The sequence below is a fragment of the Pinus tabuliformis genome, chromosome 6 (assembly GCF_031772625.1).
Source record: "Pinus tabuliformis cultivar Carrire ecotype Pingquan chromosome 6, CPIR1, whole genome shotgun sequence".
Lineage (NCBI taxonomy): Eukaryota > Viridiplantae > Streptophyta > Pinopsida > Pinales > Pinaceae > Pinus > Pinus tabuliformis.
Window position 1 is genome coordinate 1561659266 of NC_142292.1, and position 22633 is coordinate 1561681898.

Below are 22633 nucleotides of genomic sequence, written 5' to 3' on the forward strand. Positions count from 1 at the left end.
TTTCGACGCTCTGATCTTGAAATTTCTGGCCGAAAGGATTGGGTTTGGAGATAAACTATGATATCCCCATACCATGGATCTAAAGTGCTGATTAGAAACAAGGATTCGTCCGCAATGGGCTCCTCCGCCACAGTTTCCATGTCAGCACGCAGGAAGTCACACATCAACTCCGCAAAAACTAAAGATTTCTTTGACTTAGACTTTTCAAATTCTAAGTCAAACTCCTGCAGGATCACAATCCATTTGGAGTACTTGCCCCCTAGCAATTGTTTGGTCAAAATATAGATCATAGGGTTGCAATCAGAAATTACTGTAGTTTTGCGTAGTAAAATGTAATGACGAAAACGTTGGACAACTTGAACAGCTGCCAATGCCAATTTCTCCACATGTGAATATTTTAGCTCAGTTGGATTTAAAGTTCGACTAAGGTAATATATCACATGTTCACTACCGAATTCATCTTCCTGAACTAACACCATTCCAATGGTGGAATGTGAGGTGGCGAGATATAAGAAGTAGTCCTGGTTGTAGTTGGGAGGATGCAGTAACAGTGCATGGGTCAACGCGTGTTTTAGTGCATCAAAAGATTTTTCAGCTATCTCATCCCAAAAGAATGGAGTATTCTGTTTCAACAACCAGGTAAAACCCTTTGTAATCTCGGCGTAGTTAGGAATGAATCGACGTAAAAAGTTTGCTTTCCCTTGCAAACTTTGGAGTTGGTGAAGACTCGAAGGAGGAGGCAATTTGACAATAGCTTCAACCTTCGAGGAATCGACGCGAATGCCGGCTTTTGAAACAACAAACCCCAGTAACCGACCCGTTTATATACAGAAAACACACTTATGTGGATTCAACCTAATTCGATAATGCCTACACCTCATAAAGATTGTTCGTAAATGGATGAGATGATCAGCTCGATGTAATGAATGAGCAGGTAAATCATCGAGATAGGGTTGCACAATGTGCTTGATATCATGAAACGCGTAAGACATGGCTCTTTGAAAAGTTGCCCCGACGTTCTTGAGCCCAAAAGGTAATTTGCAATAAGCAAATGTCCCCCATGGACAAATGAAAGTTGTTTTTGGTTGATCAGCAAGTATAATATTTATTTGATTGTATCCAGAAAAACCATCCATGAAGGAGAATATTTCACTGTCGGCACAATCATTAATGATTTGATCGATATAGGGAGTTGGGTAATTGTCTTTTGGACAGGCTCGATTAATATCCCTATAATCGATACATATTCTTATTGTTCTTTGCTTTTTGTTAATGGGAACAATATTCGATACCTAATTCGTTAACGGAATTGGATAAATGAAACCTGCTTTAAGTAATTTTTCAACTTCTACTTTAATGGCAGCAGCTTTTCGCGGGTGGATCTGACGCAAATGTTGCCGGACGGGTTTAGCATCCGGGTAAGTTTTGATTTCATGAACAACAATTTCTGGGTCAATTCCTGGCATTTCCTCATATGACCAGGCAAACACGTCGCGAAATTCTTGAAATAGGGCCTTATATGTTTGAATTTCATCTTCCATACAAGAGGCACCTATATGAATGTTTTCAACAATTCCAGGCTTAACCGAAATGTCAATAGGAATAGTTCGAGAAATATTTCCCAAATTTAACTCAGAATCAGGATTTTTCATTGGATTCTGAGGTTCCTTGACATAATCAATCGTAAAAATAGATGAAAAATCATTTTCAAAGCGATCAATCTCAGGTAAAAACAAAGATCTATGATGAAGATCTTCCCATGGTAAATCATCAACACACAGGATTTCACGAATTTGCTCATCAGTGTGAACAACTTCGGAAAACGTTGTTGAATCTGAGTTTGACGTTGAAAGTGATTCTTCATGGACCACATTCATTAAGTCAATTTCGGTTGAAATAGAGTCGGAAAACGACTGCACGGCCTGATACGCAATTTCATATGGACTCAAAGGCATAGCATCACCAAATGAATCTATCTTAGATTCGGAAGGTACGATCCAAGGATCATCGTAAACAATAGTGTCTGATGAAATCATATGAATGGTTGCAGTAGAAGACGATGCATTGATAGGAGGAAAAGGAAAAGTTCCTAGTAAACCAGAATCTTTAACTAGTCCTACTCCAACATCCTTATACGGGATAGTTGTTTTGCCGACATGCTGAATACTTTCAGAAGAGGCTGGGTCGGATGAAAAGTAAGTTAGCTGGTCTATAGTTATGATCTTTCCATTATGAGGGAACTTTATAAGCCGAAAGACCGATGAAACAACAACTGTCATAGCGTAAGACCAACTACGACCCAAGAGAAGGTTGTAATCTAGAGGGGCATCAACCACCTCCACATCTAGATTAACAGTTTTGCCTTCAACCCCTATAGGTAAATCTTGTATAATGCCAAAAGGATGGAACCCACAGCCATCAAAGGCCTTTAGAATCATCGGGGATTGATTAAGTGTAGGAGAACCAAGCGATCTCCAACACTGGATCGACATAATACACGTTGAGGCTCCCTCATCAATCACAGTCCTATAACAAGGTCTATTTTTTACTAACACTGGAATCTGGAAAGCCATTTGATGAGGTAAGCGAGGTGTACTATTTTCTAGATCGAAAATTATAAGGTTTGAGTCCTGAATGTCAACAGCTCCTATAGCCGACAATAGCAATTTACGCTGTGCTAGACATGATTGCAGCACCTCCAAAGCCGACATTGCTGAAGGTGAAATAGCCAAATCTTCAACAATGTTATAGTTCTGAGCCGCTCTCGCATGTGGATTGAAAGCTGACTTTCGAAGTATACCCTTGGCGGGCGGTTTGATTACTAAGTTTGGGTTAGGTTTCTCGATCTGTAGTGGATCGGAACCGGGAGTTGAAGTTGATGGGTTCGAATTAGAAGATTCTGCTTCCTTACCACCAACAGAACTTTTACTTCCATAATCTTGCTACCAAGTCGCAATCCTAACATGGGACATCATCATTATGGGTTCTTCGGAGGCATTTGAGGAAGAACCTATCATCTTACTGTCTTGACTAAGAAAAGGATCCTTCACAACAGCAGGCGTTTGGGAACCTTTGACGATTTTCGCAACCTCAGCGCGATGAGGGCAGTCTCTTGTAAAATGCTCTTCATCACAAATGAGAAAAGGATAACGAGGTTTGCGTTTGTCATCAGTTGATTCCATTTTTTCCAGTTTCTCTTTCGAATTTTTATTTGTTTTATTTTTCTTCTTCCCTTTCTTTTTACCGTCGGATTTTGATTTGGCTGTAGATGACTCTACAACATGAATATCGGCGGAAATTTCCGCGAAAGAATCTCCAATCGGGGAATCTGGTAAAGTTATGATAGGAGAAGAATTCTTGGAAGATTTCTTCTTACTTTTGGTATTAACCGTACCAATCATACCATCAGCGGCATGAGACCCTGAAGGAGCTGCAATTATTTGATTTTGTTTAGGAAGGTTGGGGATTTTCTTGTGTAACGTACCTGACTGCATATAAACTAAGTCAAGGTACTGAGCTTGAGCAATTACTTGCTCTTCAGTAACGACTCCTGCCTTAGCTACATCCTCAGTGATTTTCGATAATAAAGATTTGAAAAACCATTCAGCTAAGATTTGATCCGGGATAAAAACTTTCACTAAATGTCGTCGACATCTCCATTCATGAATGTGATCTAAAATGTAAGTGGACATTGTCTGTTTTAATGAAGTTAATAATTTCGTGCCATTGTCATATCTGACTGGCAATTGAAAATGAGTTAAAAACGAAGTAGCTAACTGACTAAAGTTATAAAAAGTGGCTCGCGGTAACTCAATGTACCACTTGGCCGCAAGACCAATTAGAGTGCGTTGAAAAAGCCTTAAACGGATTGAATCATCTGAAATGGAGTTAGACGCACACCAGAGGTGATAATTCATCACATGGTTCGACGGGTCCTCTCCTGATTTGCCTTCAAACTTAGGAATATCACTAGGCAACTTATTTGGCATTGGCGGCCAAAACGGAAGATAGTTAATTGGATCGTTCGTAAGGCGCGACAAGTTAGGCAAGTCTAAAGTTGCAATGAATGGTAACTGACGATTAGGGTCCCTGAAACCCTGGGTCATGAGACCAGCCCCAGGAGGAGGATATCTAGGATAACTAGGAATTGGAATTGCATTTGGGATATTATATCCTCCCGGAAAACCAGGATTAACCGGACCATACTGGGGTTGTTGAGGTTGCTGATATGTATATCCAGGGTACGGTTGATACTGATAGACTGGTTGCTGCACAGCAGGACCGAATTGGTACTGTCCCTAGTATGGCTGATAAGTAAATTGAGGTTGACTTGTGACAACCGTACTTGGACCAGGTTGTCCTACAGGCATTGGAACTGAAGTCTGAATTGTGGATCCAGACTAAGGTAAAGATGCTTGAGGAGTTGATACAGGAACAGTAGAAACCAGAGCTGTCGATACTCCAGAAGTAGGTGGGGTAGATTGAACGGATGTTGCAGCAGTCGTTTGAGGTGGAGTACGAGGCGTACTAGGCCCGGGCTGAGAAACTACAGAAGGTGCAGAAGTTTGAATAGTAGACTAGACAGGTTGCTGGGTTGAACCAGAGACCAAGGGTTGTCCAGATTGAGATAACAACTGCACATTCGGTTGCAAGATCTGTTGAGATTGAGATAGATCCCACACTAAGTTCATTCCGGGGTATAGACCCATAGCAGGTTGAGAATATTGAGGAGCACAACCGGGTTGAGGGTAGGGTTGATAATTCAAAGGTACATTTCCAGTTCCTTGGACAAATGACTAACCGAAAGGTGGTTGGAAACCTTGGGTTGGGTACTGACCTTGAGGTTGATAACCTTGAGGCACGTACTGATACTGGGGTTGACCTTGAGGTACATATTGATACTGGGGTTGACCTTGAGGTACATACTGAGTCTGGGGTTGACCTTGAGGAATGTACTGTCCCGTAGGTATGTACTGTCCTTGAGGTTGCCCCCTAGGCGGTAATTGGGTACCTTGAGGTTGCCCCCCAGGCGATAATTGAGGACCTTGAGGCTGCCCCCCAGGCGGTAACTGGCCACCTTGAGGTTGCGGATTAGGAATAGTACCTGACATCATAAGAATATCTTCTACACTCAACGGCTTAGTTCCGTTATTACCAGTTAATAACCCTTGTTCAATAGGTTGAGGAGATGCTCCCGAAAAAGTACCAGTAAGTGACTGATACCCAGAGGGAACAGAAGGACCGCCATATAAAAAGGTTTCTGGAGATTGAGAAAACATGGACGACTATCTCAACATATTTAACAGAGGATAATAACCCTTAGGTGTGGGTGAAAAGGAATGCGAGGTGGTGAAAAACTTAGTCCCAGGTTTTCCAAAAAATTGGTCAATGAAAGATACCAAGCGTCCCTCCTAGGTGGACTGTAAAAGATCGATTCACGCTCCCTAAGTTCTATAGCTGGTTGATTTTCAGGGATAGGTATACCTTCTTCCGGAGTAACAAGTTCTTCAATAGCAATAAGTCTAGAAGGAAGATTTTGGGTAATGACTCTTTCTACCATGGGTGAACCAGGACCACTGGAAGTTGGAGAGGCAGATCCTGATGTTGGAGTAGCAGCAGGTTCAGTTTCAGGTTCAGATATTTCAGGTTCCTCAGCTAAATCACTAGTAGATGAAAAACTACCAGTAACTTCGAAAAATGAAATAGATTGTGGATTATAATCTGCTACTAGAGCTTGATAATCAGGATGTACAACCAATGATGACTCTCCTTCTTCAAGTGACCCAACTCTACTGTCACTAGGAGTTACGAGGGCTCGAAGCCCTTCAAGCTAGCTCAGTGAAAACTCAGGAGGTTGGCCCCGAAGTCTACGGGACTTCCTCGGTAATTCAACCACGATTAAATATTTTAACTACTTCACACGTAAACAAAGAAAAATCTCAATGAAAACCACCTAAAGTCTCTAAAGAACCAAACAATTTTGAATCACACACCTAAAGAATCTAGGAGGTCAAACCACACACAAACAGTAACTTTCCGTACCGAAAACACTAGTTGGTGATGAAATCCAACGTCGCAGAATTCAATACAGAAATGGCGGTTGGAACAGTTACCCCGGCAACCTACTTAATGAATAGACTGGCACAAGTTTCTCCACTAAATCGTCTCGAGTGAAGAGAACCCCCCAGAAAATCCAAGTGAGTCTAGCCGACGTCTGCTCCAGGTATAGTGGGATCTTCCCTCCACCGTCACCTTAGGAAAGAATCCTATAGAATATGGTCACTATGGTTACCAACGAAAACAAATATACCTGGGGGAACAGTCTACGATCCGATACGCACGCAAGGGCAGAGTAACAAGCTCAATCCCCTTGAAGGCTCCTTGACATAATCCAAGGTTTACCAACAAGTGACCCCAGGCTCCTCGACAATGGTCAATCCGAGGTTTATCGTTTTTAATACGTGAATATCTTCTATCGTTCCCAATGAGGAAGGATTGATTCCCACACTGGTTCAGATATGATCTCGTGCTTCTCCTTTAAGAGGAGCTTTCCCAGAGCATAGATGTAACAATTGGAATTTATCTCCTACCGCAAGATACAGCTACTTGTTTGTTTTACTATCTTGGAGAGTTAATTACTCCCTACTCCAAGATACTAGCCTAAGCTATGTTGGTGATAAAGAGCCCTAGAAATAAAAAGATTACTAGATAGATTTTACTTTAAGCGTTATTTTTATTGGTTTTTTCTTAAGTCAAAAGGTGCGGAGATGAAACTTATGGTGTGAAGACTCGACTCCAAATCACTAAAAAATGCACTTAAGATGATAAGCAATCTTTTCCCTTCAATGAATTTCTAGCTAAAGAGAGAGTTGAGAATGCAAATGCTTGTAAAAACAAATCTTTCCCTAACAAAAAAATCAAAAGAAGAGCTTTTTGTCTTTTCCAATATACTAAAAAACGAGACAACTAGTTATGCTCATGAAAATTTCCCTTTTCTTTCAAACACTCAAATACTACAAAACAAACTTTTTCAAAAGAGATTTTTTTTTTAATTTTTATAAAACACTCAAAACTATGGAAAAATCTAATCTTGAGATCTATAAATTCTAAAAAACTATTTGAAGTAAAAGCTTACAAGATTTCTTTTCAAGGATGTTTTACTTAGCTATGATGAAACTAAGGACTAATTTGTCCAGAATCACAAATCAGTCAAAAAACAACCAATTTTTGTTTTCTTTTCTAAAAATGAAATCCAAAACTTTCAACACAAGTTCTTTCAAAGTTTCGCAAAGAGAAAAACAAGATGGATTCCTCAACAAAGGCAGATTTTACAAAACGGTCAGACTCATAAGAAGGCCAGCAAAAACCAAGGTGATCTGAGGTTTCTAAGGCTTCTAAGCTCTGAGTTACTACAAGACCAAAATGAAAATCAAGCTCGACAACCAAAACTTCTAGGAATTTCACCTAAAACCCTAATGCCAATGGAATTAACCTAAGAAAAGTTCCTGACAAGTCACGTGAAGATCTGGGTAGAGGCTAAAAACACCTAAACAAATCCTAAGCTGACTGAAAGAGAAAATCTTAATTTTTTCAAAATTTTGACAGGGTCCGCAGGCCCCCAGTTTACCCAGGTGCGGTACCGCTCTGTGTGTAAAGCAAAAGTGTGGGTATGTCCGCACTGTGTTACAAGCAAAGGTTGCGGTCCTCTCCCAAAAGTATGAAAAACAAAAAATAATTCAAGATCTACTAAACCTACCCAGTCCCACACACATCAAGCCAAAAACAAAAACAAAGACACAGTTTCTCAAGTCAAAGTAACAGCAAAGGAAAAATCAAATTCAAATCCCCAGCAGAGTCACCATTTTGTCAGCCGAATAAGTCATTCTTGCGGACAAGACCGACCTCCCTAGTATCTAATGATATCTAGCGACAAGCAAACCAAACAAATTCTATCTTTCTCTAAATATGCAATTTATAGATAAAGGCAAATAAGTGTTTTAGGCCTACCTTGGGTCCAGTGCAAGTTTGTGGAAGCCACGCTTCGTTGATCCAAATGAGATCCCTTGTAAAGAATCTGCAAACACAAACAAGCACACACATTAAATAGCACCTGAAAAGCCAATATAATAAAGCATATTTATCATGATGATCAAGGAATTCATGAAACAAATCACATAAGACAATTTGTTGAGAAAAATGAATCTGATTGTATTAACTTTAATCAAAGAAGAACTTTACAACCTTGGTGCCTTGATGCTGTACAAGCTCCTCACAGGGTCCAGCAAGAATCTCCTCTAGTTTGACAAGTTTCACTCTCTTCCCAATGAAGCCAAAAGGTATGTAATCTCTCCTCTCAAGCTTAACTAGGAAGTCTCAATTCCAATAGCATTTACCCTCAAAAATGTTCAACTTCTAACCTCCCTAGCAACCAGCCCAATGCCTTAATTTATAGTGCAATGGAGGGAAGTTATTAGGTCCACCTTCAAAGGGATAAAGCCCTCCTTCAAAGGGATAAGCTCCTCTCATCAAGGGATTAGCTCCTTTAGTTTTGGGATGCATGAACCACCTAGGAGTGAACCATCCACGTCAAGATTCCTTCTAGAAGCATCCAGAATTAACCACAAGTGAGTTTTTAAGAATAAACTTGCGCCTTTTTTACTTTCACAGGGGTCCGCACCCACTCCTTTAGAGACAGAGTGGGCAGGTCCGCAGGTAACATGAACAAGGGGTGCGGGACCACAGGAAACAGTAAGAGAAAGTGCAGAACCAGAGCTTTATTGATTTTCAGAGTCTTTCTCTTATTTTTAAAGCTTGACATGAAGATCTGAGGTTTGAGACTTGCTAAGGAGGACAGTATGAATGATGATAGACCCATACTGACTGCAAATAGTCATGGTGACAATATTTTGTGTAACAGTAGTCATGGATAGCTTCAACAAAATGGTTGAGACAATAGCTTATGAAAAATATTTTAGTGTAGTAAGTCGAGTATATTCTCTTTAATAAAGTATAGGTAGATTTTGATTTACCATTATTGATGATGTCTTATAATAATAATAAATTAACGTGATAACTAATAAATAATAATAGAAAAAATATCTTATATAAAAAAAATTAATATAATAAATTAAGTATATTCTTTTTAATAAAATATAAATCCATTTACCATTATATAATAGTAACAATAAATTGATATAAAAATGGATAAATGTTAACTTAAAGAAGAATATTATCTAAAAACAAATAGAAAATGGTTAGACAAAGTAATATACTAGCAATTCCACCAAATGTTGCGAAGGAAATGACGTAAGGCAGTGGCATAGGAAAGAGTAGCATTAATAGTGAATGTGTGACCTACACACATCTGGAGAAAAAATCTTGTATGCGGTTAACGCTCAAAACCAATTCAACAATTTGAAAACATACAAAAGATTATGAACTATGTTTCTTTGTTGTATAAGTGAAATACAAAACAAAAGGGAAAAATATAAAAACTCAGTTAATTGAAACCAAAATGCGCACCATGTCATAATACAGTTGGAATCCAGTTCAACAATTTGAAAGCATACCAAAGATTAAGAGCTATGTCTCTTTGTTGTATAAGTGAAATACAAAACAAAAGGGAAAAATACGAAAAATCAGTTAATTGAAACCAGAATGCACACCATGTCATCATACAGTTGAAATCCGAGTGTTTTACAAGATTTCATTTTCTACTTACAAAAAAGGAGCAAACAATCTAAAAAACGTGTTGAAGACCATACATGTTATTTCAACAAACATGAAGTAATAAAAACTGCCACACCTACTCGAATAGAGATATTCTTCATATGAATCAGATAATTAATTGTGTCCAGGAGTAATAAGGGCATATGGAGTCATAGTGTCAATATGAGGGCATTGTTTGCTACTTTTTAACATTTGAGCTACAAATGTTGATAATGGTCATTCACATATATGTTACACATTATTATAGAGTTAGACATCATATTAGAGTTGTGACACGTGAAGCCCAGTAGTACAGGTTGTTGACAATATTTCCAGGTGATAGTATGATCATAAGGTGCATGCCATCATCACCCACAGTACAAATTTTTTCTTTTGTTTTGATATCTATACAGAGGCATCTAAACTGAGGTAATATCATGAATTGAATTCATGTCTGAATCTTTTGGATTAGTTGGAGAGGACACAATATTTTCATTTTGTTTAGATTTTCTTCCCAACCCAATTGCCTGGGACTCAATTTTTGGAAACTGACAACTTCTATGGTCTCAGTCTGCCAAAAAGGTACATTTCTATTTTGTAATGCTCTCAATCTTTTCTTGCCAGCGTTCTGCATATTCCGATCTAAATTCTTTTCAGAACTCTCATTTGATGTCAAATAGCTCTCCATTGAATAATCTGTGATCTGAGATTATTAATTAAGGCTATGCATAGCTTGTACCATATGTTGTTGCTGCATATATACCAATTCATGTATTCTCTAAAATATACAGAGTTGACACCACATCAAAATTTCATTCTCATTCCTCATTGAATATAAGAATTCTACTCCATACTTTAAAAGTAATACAAATTATCCAATCCACTGGGTTATGATAGCCTATGCTTAGCCTATAGTGTATGAAAAACATAAACTCAAAGCTTCACTAGAGAAACAAAATAAGCTCCCTGAATTTCATATCTAGGCAGTGGTATTATAAATACATATGCTAAATAAGCTCCTAGTGGCCTGTCTAAATATTTTAGCAGTTCAGCTTCTAGATAATATATCAAGAACCATAAAATCACACTCTTGATTCTGATTCATGAACCTAGGATTCAGTGAGTGATGAAGGTTTTTGTCAAAGATGGAAGGTACAAATTTCTTAAATGACTTGCTAACATTCATTGTCATATGGTCCATCCAAAACCATTCAAATCAAACTCCCTACAATTGGATTCTATACTAGTGTCATTATTAGCATTCAAGTCTAATTATTCGGTGAGCTTGGAAAGCTTGTTATTTCTAACTGAAGGAATTTCAACTTCATCCCTATGAAGCCCTACCTATTCACCCTTGCAGCAAAATTCATGCAAAGAGAAGCTCCTAGGAACTTCTCGTTTAATTACTTGTTGTCCTACACATGATCCATTTACTTCCATCTATTTTTCCCTTGCATCAGACATGCCATAGCCATTTTCTTTTGTTTGTACCCTAAAAATTGTGGTCCTCTCCCATAAATTTCCTTTGGTTGGAATTGAATTCTTGTCTGAATATTTTGGATTAGTTGGAGAGGACACAATTTTTCATCTTGTTTTAAATTTTCTTCCCAGCCCAATTGTGTGGCACTCAATTCTCGAAAAATGACATATTATCTGGTCTCAGTCTGCCAAAAAGGTACATTTCTATTATTTAATGTTCTCAATATTTTCTTTCCAGCGTTCTGCATATTCCAATCTAGATTCTTTTCAGAACTCTCATTTGATGTCAAACAACTCTCCATTGAATAATCTGTGACCTAAGAGTGTTGATTAAGACTATGCATATCATGTACCATATGTTGTTGTTACTTGTATAATGATGGAATTTAAAGTAAACAAGAAAAAACATTGTTGAGTCATTCAATGGACATTTTTGAAGCCAATTCTGAGATTTCTGCACAAGTAGCTTCCAGTCCAACAGAACCTAAGTTGTGGCCAGCAAGAGTTTCCCTAGCCTTTTCCAACACAGACTTCAAGTACTTACCCTAAGTTTCAATTAAGAGCTGTAAATGTTGTTGTACCTGTTTCAACCATGCTAGATTAAGAAAAAGAGAGCCAATATTGAACTCCTTTCCTGTTCTTTCTCTTTTCACCCAAAATTAATAGAGCTATCTAGACATAATCAATGGAAACACAGCTTAATCTCAGCTCTCATATCAAGTTCAAAAATTGTTTCTTTTCATTTTAACATAAAATTAACACTAGAACAGAAGGTGATTACATGAAGTAACTATCTTAAATAAAATTCACAATGCCTGGTAATTCATATCTCTATTCACCCTTAATGACCCTAAAAGGAGAGAATGCGCTATGCCTGCCTGCTTTGACGTTTTCGGACCCAGGACTTTATAAGACCTTACTTTCACATGCCTTATGTGAGTAACATGTGCCTTTCCATACCTTGTGTAACGAAGCCTTGGCCTGGTCCAATGCCTTTTCTTTGGCAAAGAAAGGACTTTGCCTAGTACATAACTCTATAGATTGATTACTTCACATACATGAAGTATTTACCTACCATAATGTCCAATTACTTCCTGATGTTGCCTTAAATAAAAAAAAAGGGAACCTCCACTTATGATGAAAAGAAGAAAGAAGAAATACTCCTTGCGTTGGAAGTTCCATATGACTTAGAGGTGGAGCAGATGGACGTCAAGAGTACATCGTTGGATATTAACACATGGACTGTATTCTCGAACAGTTTCAAGAATAAGAATGGTGCTAAATTTCATGCCTTTCTTTTGATCCTAAGTATCAAATACTCCTATGCTACTAGAAACAAGAATTGCAAAATGGGTATGACATGAGAAACAAAAATTCTCAGGGTTTGTACAAGTAAATTTTTGGTTTTTTAATATTTTTTAAAATTATTAATGTGAAAATAATAATTCCAAATAAAGTAACCAATTTCATGCTCTTTGCTACTTGCCATGGTATACATTATCAGAGTGATTAGAGTGCATAAATTGGAATATAGAAGAATAATTCCATGTCCAATTCCCAATCTATGGAAATTTGATGTACTGAATCAGATTAAATATGAAGCATAGAAAAACGTAATGCATCATATGTTTCAAGTAGCCAAAAAAAGGAAAAATTAAAGGAAGACATTTCCTAGAAGAGAAAATGAGTGGAATCCTTACTTGGATCAAAAAATGTGCCCAGACTAGTGCCTTTGAAATCACAATTACAACAGTTTTTGTCATGAATCTAATAGTAACTATTCATTTCCTTTGAAGCATTGGCATGGACGGTATTTGGATTATAGCAAGGTCCACCCTGACGAATTGAAACACAATCGGTACCACCCAACCCACAAGAAAAATCCAAAGACTCTTGAAGAATAGATGGATCAGAACTTTGTTTGGCAATGCAATAAACAACATTGCCAAGGCCTCCCCTTGAACCTTTTGGTGGTATAAAGAAATAGGGCTAGGTGGTGGGCTTGCAGGAGGCGAATATGGTGGAGGAGGAGATGCACGCTAACCAAAACTAAAATCTACATCATATCCATCTAGGTTTAGCAGCCCAACGTTCCTCTTAGTCGTTGGCCCTAGCTTATGGTTCTCATTAAAAATTGCAAAAACAATAAAGTTCTCTATGACTCTATTGGGCTTCAATGGAATTCTTGCATTGGAAGTAACATGTTTTATGAATTTAGTGTTATAGTTTCTAGCATTCTCAGGATTCACACCTATATCATCTGTGTCTCCTTTGGAAGGCCAACCGGTCTCAAAGACAGTTACATGGATAGTGTCATTGTGACCCAAAGAAGCAATAACAGAGTAAATGGAATCAATTTGAGCATCTAATATATTGTTATAGGTGAGACCTTTTGGATCTGAAACTCTTGGAGACCGCCCAAACAACACATAGTCCGATGAAACTTCTTTGGGATTGTCTCTGTATCAAAAATAAGGATATTGATTCACCATGAACAAAGCACCTGTATCATCCAAGAATTTGAGGAGAGGCTTCATAATTCGTACCAAACCAGTAGCAACTATGGATGCCTGAGGAAAAGAAACTAAAAGATAGGCATACTATGTGGAGTAGATACCTTAATCTTGTCGTCCAAGCCTAAAGAAACCAAACCAGAATGAATGTTTTGTATTGTAGGCACTAGAATAGATTCTAACGACACATCACTATTTGTAAGGACCTCATTCCCTACGGTCATCAGAATTATTAAGGTTAAAAGGTAGTAAGGAGCAATCCTTTGAGACAACCAAGCTTGGCCTACAGTTGGGCTTTTACTTATCCTCTGGACTTTCTCATTCTCAAGACCCACAACAATTGTAGTGCCCTTGTTGGAAAATGCTTAAAAATTAGCACTAGAATAGAAGGTGATTACATGAAGTAACTATTTGAAAAAAAAAATCACAATTTCTGGTAATTTATATCTCTATTCACTCTTAAAGGCCCTAAAAGGAGAGAATGCATTATGCCTACCTGCATGGATCTTTCCAGACCCAGGACCTTATAAGACCTTACTTTCACGTGCCTTATGTAAGTAACTTGTGCCTTGCCATACCTTGTGTAATGAAGCCTTGGCCTAGTCCAATGCCTCTGCTTTGGCAAAGAAACAACTTTGCCCAGTACATAACTCCATAGATTGATTACTTCACATACATGAAGTATTTACCTACCATATTGTCTAATTACTTCATGATGTTTCCTTAAATAAATAAATAAAGGAACCTTCACTTATGATAAAAAGAAGAAAGAAGAAATACTTCTTGCATTGGCAGTTTCATATGACTTAGAGGTGGAGTAGATGGACGTCAAGACTACATTGGTGGAACTTAACACATGGACTATATTCTTGAACAATTTGAAGAAGAAGAATGGTGCTAGAGTTCGTGTCTTTCTTTTGATCCTAAGTATCAAATACTCCTACGTTACCAGGAATAAGAATTGCAAAATGGTGTGACATGAGAAAGAAAAATTATTAGGGTTTGTAGAAGTAACTTTTTTGGTTTTTTAGTATTTTTAAAATTATTAATTTGAAAATAACAATTCTAGAGAAGGTAACCAATTTCATGCTCTTTTCAACTTGACATGGTATACATTATCAGAGGGATTATAGTGCATAAACTAGAATATAGAAGAATAATTTCATGTCCAATGCCCAATCTATGGAAATTTGATGTATTGAATCAGATTAAATATGAAGCATAGAAACAAATAATGAAAATCTACATCATATCCATCCATGTTTAGCAGCCCAAAGTTCCTCTCAGTGGTTGGCCTTGGCTTATGGTTCTCATTAAAAACTGCAAAAATAATAAATTTCTCTATGACTCTATTAAGCCTCATTGAAGTTCCTGCATCGGAAGTAAAATGTTTGATGACTCTGGTGTTATAGTTTCTAGCATTCTCAGGATTCACTCTTATATCATCAATGTCTCCTTTAGGCCAATTGGTCTCAAATAAAGTTACATGGATGGTGTCATTGTGACCCAAAGAATCCATAACAGAGTTAATGGAATTAATTTGAGCATCTAACATATTGTTATAGGTGAACCCTTTTGGATCTGAAACCCATGGAGACCACCCAAACATCACATAGTCCAATGAAACTTCTTTGGGGATGTCTCTGTATGCAAAATAAGGATATTCATTTATCGTGAATGGAGCAGTTGTATCATCCAATAATTTGAGGAGAGGCTTCATAATTCGTACCAAACTATTAGAAATTGTGGAGGATGGAGGAAAATAACTTGAAAGGATAGGAATACTATGTGGAGTAGATACCTTAATCTTGTCGTACAATCCTAAAGAAACCAAACAAAAATGTATGTTTTGTATTGAAGGCACTACAGTAGAGTCTAATGACCCATCACTATTTGTATGGACCTCATTCCCTACAGTGATCTAAATTATTAAGGTTGAAGGGTAGTAAGGAGCAATCCTTTGAGCCACCCAAGCTTGGCCTGTAGTTGGGCTTTCACTTATTCTCTGAACTTTCTCATTCTCAAGAACCACAACAACTGCAATGCCTTTGTTGGAAAATGCTTGGAATATAGAGGGATCTAAGTTGTAGATCCTTACTGAGCCACTTGTAACATGTCGAATCATCCATTGCAGGAGGGTGATTTTTGAAGTCGTATTCCTAATTTGATGGTTGTCTTACATAACATTGATTTCATCTCCTGAAGGTTATATTAGTTAGAAGCCAAACATCAAAGAGTCGAGTTCCTAAGGATGATAAATTATTTAGAAAACCCCTATCAAGTTTGTGATTGATCTAAGGAGAGTTGAGTCATTCTCTGCTAAATTCAGATTGAGGCTGAGTTATTCCATAGGGTTACACCCATATTCTAGATCATTGTGTACAACTTGATATTTGGGATCGAATATTAGAAAATTTTGTGGCTTATTGGAAGGTTGAAACATTTGGATTGGAAGTTGAATTTGTCATCACTTACAAAACTATTTTGAAGGAAAATTTATCTGTTGAAGGACCGAATTCATCAAAGTTGGTAGTCATATTTCTTAAGGGGCCGAGTTTCCATTCTTGGAGATCAAATCCCTAGTTTGAGTTTTTTTTATTTGTACTTGGGGAACCACCAATAACAACGTCATACACATAATTCTATATTTACGCTTTTACATTTTTAGTCTCATAACTAATTGTGACGAGTGACCCACTCATTACAATGAATTGTTTGTGTTTGAAAGGCAATATCAATGTGTTTGCAATGAATTTCAACTATTCTCGATTAATTGGGATAGAATAGGATATGCTAAAAATGGCAAGATCTTATATAGTTGTGTCATATCTCTCTCCTTCACATTTTTCAAGCTTCGGACCAGCAATGTAAACTAGCTTTAAACTACTCATAAACCATGACAAACAGCAAAATAATAGAGAAACCCATGTATCATTAACATATCATCATTAAGGGCATCAATTGAACATATACAACTGCACATTTTTCATCCATATACTAACTAATAAACCATTCATGTCATGCATATAATCCTTTGTCACATAGATCTCATTCAGGTAGCTCAAGTCAACCAATGCATGGTGAGCAAGACAAGCTCACTCACATGCTCAAATGTATCCATGCACACAACTAGGTCATCTAATCAAGTCATAATTTCTGTCAATATGTTCTTTACAAACCATCATAATGCTCATAGGGCTAGAAGACAACCATTAATATGAATACTTTGCAAAACTCAAGTTGTTAGTATTAACCAAAACTCCTGCATTGCCTCAGATCAAGTACAGGTACCATGTTAATGTTGAAATTTTGCTCCAGAATTTTATGCAGATAGGTTTTGTAATTAAGAGAATTTGCCCTCAAGTTCTAGGGTTATTGACAACCATTAAAAAACATCCTCCATTTCTTCAGGAATTGTAGAATGAAAAACTCAAACAGATTGTTCTCCACGTTTGTAAATTACAACATCATCCACTTTATCGTGACGTATAAAAATAGGCATCATTTGTGCATGCTTTACAACCTCCTAAGACTCTTGCAACTTGTTCTATAAGTTCTTGGCATAACTAAGTTTCCCACTTAAGCCAACAACTACACTAATATTAACTGGATATGGATCACGATTAGAGTACACAACGAGTTGTTGAATACAAGAAAATTGTTGCACCACAGTTAGCAATAAAGACAACACCCTTCCACCATCGATGCATAACATAGCAGAGTCTAACGACCCATCACTATTTGTAAGGACCTCATTCCCTACGATGATCGGAATTATTAAGTTTTAACGGTAGTAAGGAGTAATCCTTTGAGCCACCCAAGCTTGGCCTGCAATTGGGCTTTCACTTATCCTCTGAAATTTCTCATTCTCAAGACCCACAACCACTGCAATGACTTTGTTGGCAAATGCTTGCAATATAGAGGGATCTGAGTTGTAGATCTTGACTGGGCCACTTGTAACAGGTCGAATCATCCATTTCAGGAGGTTGATTTCTGAAGTGGTACTCCTCATCTGGTGGTCGTCTTACTTAATATTGATTTCATATCCTCAAGGTTATATTATTTAGAAGCCAAACATTAGAGACTCGAGTTCCTGAGGATAGATAAATTATTTAGAAAACTATTGTTGAGTTTGTGATTGATCTAAGGAGGGATGAATCATTCTCTACTAAATTCAGATTGAGGCTAAGTTATTCGAGAGGGTTACACCCATATTCTAGATCACTGTGTACAACCTGATATTTGGGATTGAATAGCAGAAATTCTTGTGGCTTATTGGAAGGTCGAAATATTTGGATTGGAAGATGAATTTTTCATCACTTCCAAAACTATTTTGAGGGAAAATTTATGTGTTGAAGGACCGAATTCATCAAAGCTGGTAGCCATTTTCTGAAGGGGCCGAGTTTGCATTCTTGGAGATCAAATCCTTGGTTTGAGTTATTTGTCTTTGTACTTGGGAAACCACCAATAAAAACATCATACACATAGTTCTATATTTACCCTTTTACATTTTTAGTCTTAGAACTAATTGTGACAAGTGACCCACTCATTACAACAAATTGTTTGTGTTTGAAAGGAAATATCAATGTGTTCGGAATGAAGTCCACTATTCCTGACTGACTGGGATAGAACAGGATATGAAAAAAATGAAAAGATCTTATATAGTTGTGTCATAGCTCTCTCCTTCACATTTTTCAAGCTTTGGACCACCAATTCAAACTGACTTTAAAGTGCTCATAAACCATGACAAACAACAAAATAATATAGCAACCCATGTATCATTAACATATCATCATCAAGGGCATCCCTTAAACATGTAAAACTGCACATTTTTCATCCATACAGTAACCAATCCAACATTCATGTCATGCATATAATCCTTCACCACATAGATCTCATTCAGGTAGCTCAAATGGTGAGTAAGACAATCTCACTCACATGCTGAAATGTATCCATGCACACAACTAGGTTGTCTAATCAATTCATAAGTTCTGCCAATATGTGCTTTACAAACCATCATAATGCTCATAGGGCTATAGGACAACCATTAATATGAATACTTTGCAAAACTCAAGTTGTTAGTATTAACCAAAAATCTTGCATTGCCTCAGATCAACTACAAGTACCATGTCAATGTTGGAATTTTGCTCCAGAATTTTATGCAGATAGGTTTTGTAATTAAGAGCATGTGCCCTCAAGTTTGACGCCCACAATCCTGAACTTCAATGCTACACAATTGAACAAATCAAATGCAACAAACCTCATATTCACTAACCTACATATTGGCACAAACAAAGACATCCAATCAGTTGCAATGATAGTCGCTTGACATTTGAAGAAAACAGATAACCGATACAACTTCTTAGTCTAATATGTGTCTTAATTCTACCAAGTTCCAACCAATCAGTAGAGATTTGAGATTAGAAGCAAGAACGCACATCATAAATATTATCTTCAATGTTATCTTCTTGATCAGTGGAAGAAGACACTAAAGAGGCAACTCCAAACAAAATGTTTTTCTCCCTTACTCAATTGGCTTCCATAAGCACCTTTTCCAACAAGAGCTTAGCCTCTGGATTGAGTTGACTTTTGAATTTCCACAGTGTAGGCCAAACCAATTGTTCTGCAGAACTGGGATTCAGTAAGGCTACAGTGGTAGAGTGTTTGTACTTAAGCCAATGGTTCTGCAGAACTTGGATTCAGTAACGATGCACAGGCAGAGTGTTTGTACTTAAGGGCTACTGCATATGGGATGCGTCTTCCAAGTAAAGCACATTAATCAGTAGTCTACAAAAATCTCTTGGTAAATTCTCTCTTTTTATCTCCTATTAAAGTAGTCCTATCTTTAACAAACTAAACATATAATAAAGTTTGGGTAAACAAGACGAATGAAATTATGCCCTCAGAGAGAGTTAAGGGAGTTCTCACCCAGACGCATCTCGGTGAATGCGGTCAACACCACAAGCCGACAATTTTCGCACAGAATCCAAGAAGCCTCCTTGAGCAACAAGGTGCAGAGACACACTCCCTGGTTGTTTGTAATGGAGAAAACATACAAACAAGGGTGGGTTTGATTAAATCTTGAGGTAGAAGAAACCTTGCCTATTCAGTCACAAACAACAAAAATACAAAGTTGACAGAATTTCCTTTCAAGTTCTGATAGAGCACATGCTTTTCAGGAAAGAAAGATCCATTTGGCACAAATTTCAAGGAAAAAAAACCCAATTTTCACGAAAGAGGCACACATGTTATTAAAATGAAGAGAAATATTTCAGATGTGACAACTATGGTTTCGATGATGCAAATAATCTAATTACAAAACTAGGTGTCTCTATCTCTTACCCATGGCTCTATCTCTTACCCATGAGCTCTAGTGGTTGCACAAACTAAAGCCCCATTTCTCAACAGCAATTGAACAACCCCTACATGTTTCATTTGGGACGCAAGGTGTAATGAAGTGGCTCCAACCCCATCTCTCATGTTTACAAACTGGGAAAATCCCCAAGAGTCTGCAATGGGAGTAGACTAGGCAACTGAGAGAATGGATTCCAAGCAATTAGTGTGCGTATAGTTTGCTGCATAGTGCAAGCAAGTTCTCCGATGCAACGTGTCAAACAACAGTATATTTGCACCAGCTTGCAGAAGCCTCTCAATGCAAGAAACCTTCCCATACATGGCAGCCATCATGAGAGGAGTCTATTTGTTGCGACTCAAGGCATGAGGATGCAACAATTCTCGCACAAATTCCAAGTAGCCACCTCGAGCAACAAGGCATAGTGGAATGCTCCCTAGTCATCTGTAAGGCAAAAACACATACAAACAAGGGTAGATTTGTGTAAGGGAAAAAACATACAAACAAGGGCAGATTTGTTTAAATCTTGAAGCGGTGTGAACCTTTCCTGTTCACTCACAAACAACAAAAATACAAAATTGACATAGTTTCCTTTCAAGAGAGAAGCTTGTGACTCAAGGCATGAGGATGCAACAATTCTCGCACAAATTCCAAAGCCACCTCGAGCAACAAGGTGTAGTGGAATGCTCCCTAGTCATCTGTAAGGGAAAAACACATACAAACAAGGGTGGATTTGTGTAAGGGAAAAAACATACAAACAAGGGCGGATTTGTTTAAATCTTGAGGAAGTGTGAACCTTTTCTGTTCACTCACAAACAACAAAAATACAAAGTTGACATAGTTTCCTTTCAAGAGAGTAGCCTCCACCCTTTGCAAATCCCCTTGCTGGACGACAAAGAAGAAAGAATTTTCATTAGAGACATTGCAGCTCAGAGCCTGACCCATTTATTACCAAATCTTGCCCGTTGAATCCCCAATGCCTTGAGCCCCTTATCAACACCTCTCAGACATTTGAATCCTGAAAAATCTAACTCGGGAGTCTCAAATAACTTACCAGACAACCCTGATAAAAGTTTTGTTTCGCCTTGCTGGTAGAATCTCGGTCCGTGGAATACCATGGTGAAGGTGTAGAATCTCGGTCCATGGAATACCATGGTGGAGGTGTCAAATGAGACATTTCCTGCACACCAAGCCCTCTCATGCTGCGATAAGCAAACGAAAAAGATTAAGTTTCGATGGTTATTGTTTCAGTTATAACAAGATTTTTGATTAACAGTGACAAACATTTTAATTGTCTAACATCAGATCAGACAAATCATAATAAAACACGTAAGACAAAAATAAAATTGATTTCAAAAAGGAATACCTTACGACGTAAATATATCACATCATGCTTCAATTATTATAAATTTTCAACCGTAAACCTTCAAATATATTTATTACCAACTTCTTATATATAGAATAAGCTTATAATGGTGTAGTATATAACGAGCAAGACACTTTACACTTTGAAACATGCGTGGGATTTTTGTTAAAAGAACTTGTGATCTTTAAAACATATACATTTTGTAGTTGACATGTGCAATTTTATAGTTCTAACACTCAGAGAATGAATCGTAATGAATAATATATAGTTGAATTAACTCCAATTTATATTATATTTGTACTTGGAAGAAATGAAATCCTAAAAAGTTGTATTTATGTTTTAATGAATTTTGATATTGTGTATGAAATAATTTATAATTTTTTTTAATAAATTAAATTTTAATATTAAATATTTTTATGGATATGTACTCCTGAGTTTGTAATGTGTTATGAGTCTGTAATTTGTTTTATTTAATTATTAATATATATATATATATATATATATATATATATATATATATATAAAATAATATTATTTATATTTAAGTTTTCAATTACTGATCACAAAATTAAATGGGTTTTTAATATTTAAGAAGATAAGTAATTATTTAGAAAAAAAATGCATTCAAAATGTATTAAGAAAAGAAAGAGAAAGTTCTTATTAAATTTATAAGTTCTTTGTAATTTAAGATATAGGGGATTTTTAATTCTTTCAATATTTAATATGGAGTTGATATGTAACATTCTAAAGAATAATAATAGTAAAAATAATTTAATACTTTTACATTTTATTGTAGAGATTGTGAATCCAAAAATAAAATATTTCAATGTTAACTACATATATATTATATAATGCAAGTGAGAAAAGTTATGATAGTTAAAATATCTTATGAGTATGTAACTCAAAACTAGCATAGATCCATTTCAATTTTAGATCTACTAAAAACTTATAGGAATCAAAATTTTCTGAATACAAATAATTCCTAAATTTTCCAAAAAAAAATTGCTTGATCTTTTTAATAATTGATAAATAATTTTTAATAAAAAATAAAAATTATATTAAAAAAATAAAAAATAAAAAATATATATATTTAAAATAAATATATTAATATTACTGCTTTAAAAACATTTTTTTCCTCTCTTAAATAAATATTAATTTTTTTTCTCTAATATTGAAATGTAAAGAAATAAAAAAAACATTTTTTTATTAAATAAA

At 36.6% G+C, this 22633-nt stretch overlaps 1 pseudogene; it reads right to left on the minus strand.

Annotated features, from left to right (window-relative positions):
- Positions 1-10896: 10896 nt before the first annotated feature.
- On the minus strand, positions 10897-21253 carry LOC149264700 (myb-related protein 2-like; annotated as a pseudogene).
- Between the last annotated feature and the right edge of the window lie 1380 nt (positions 21254-22633).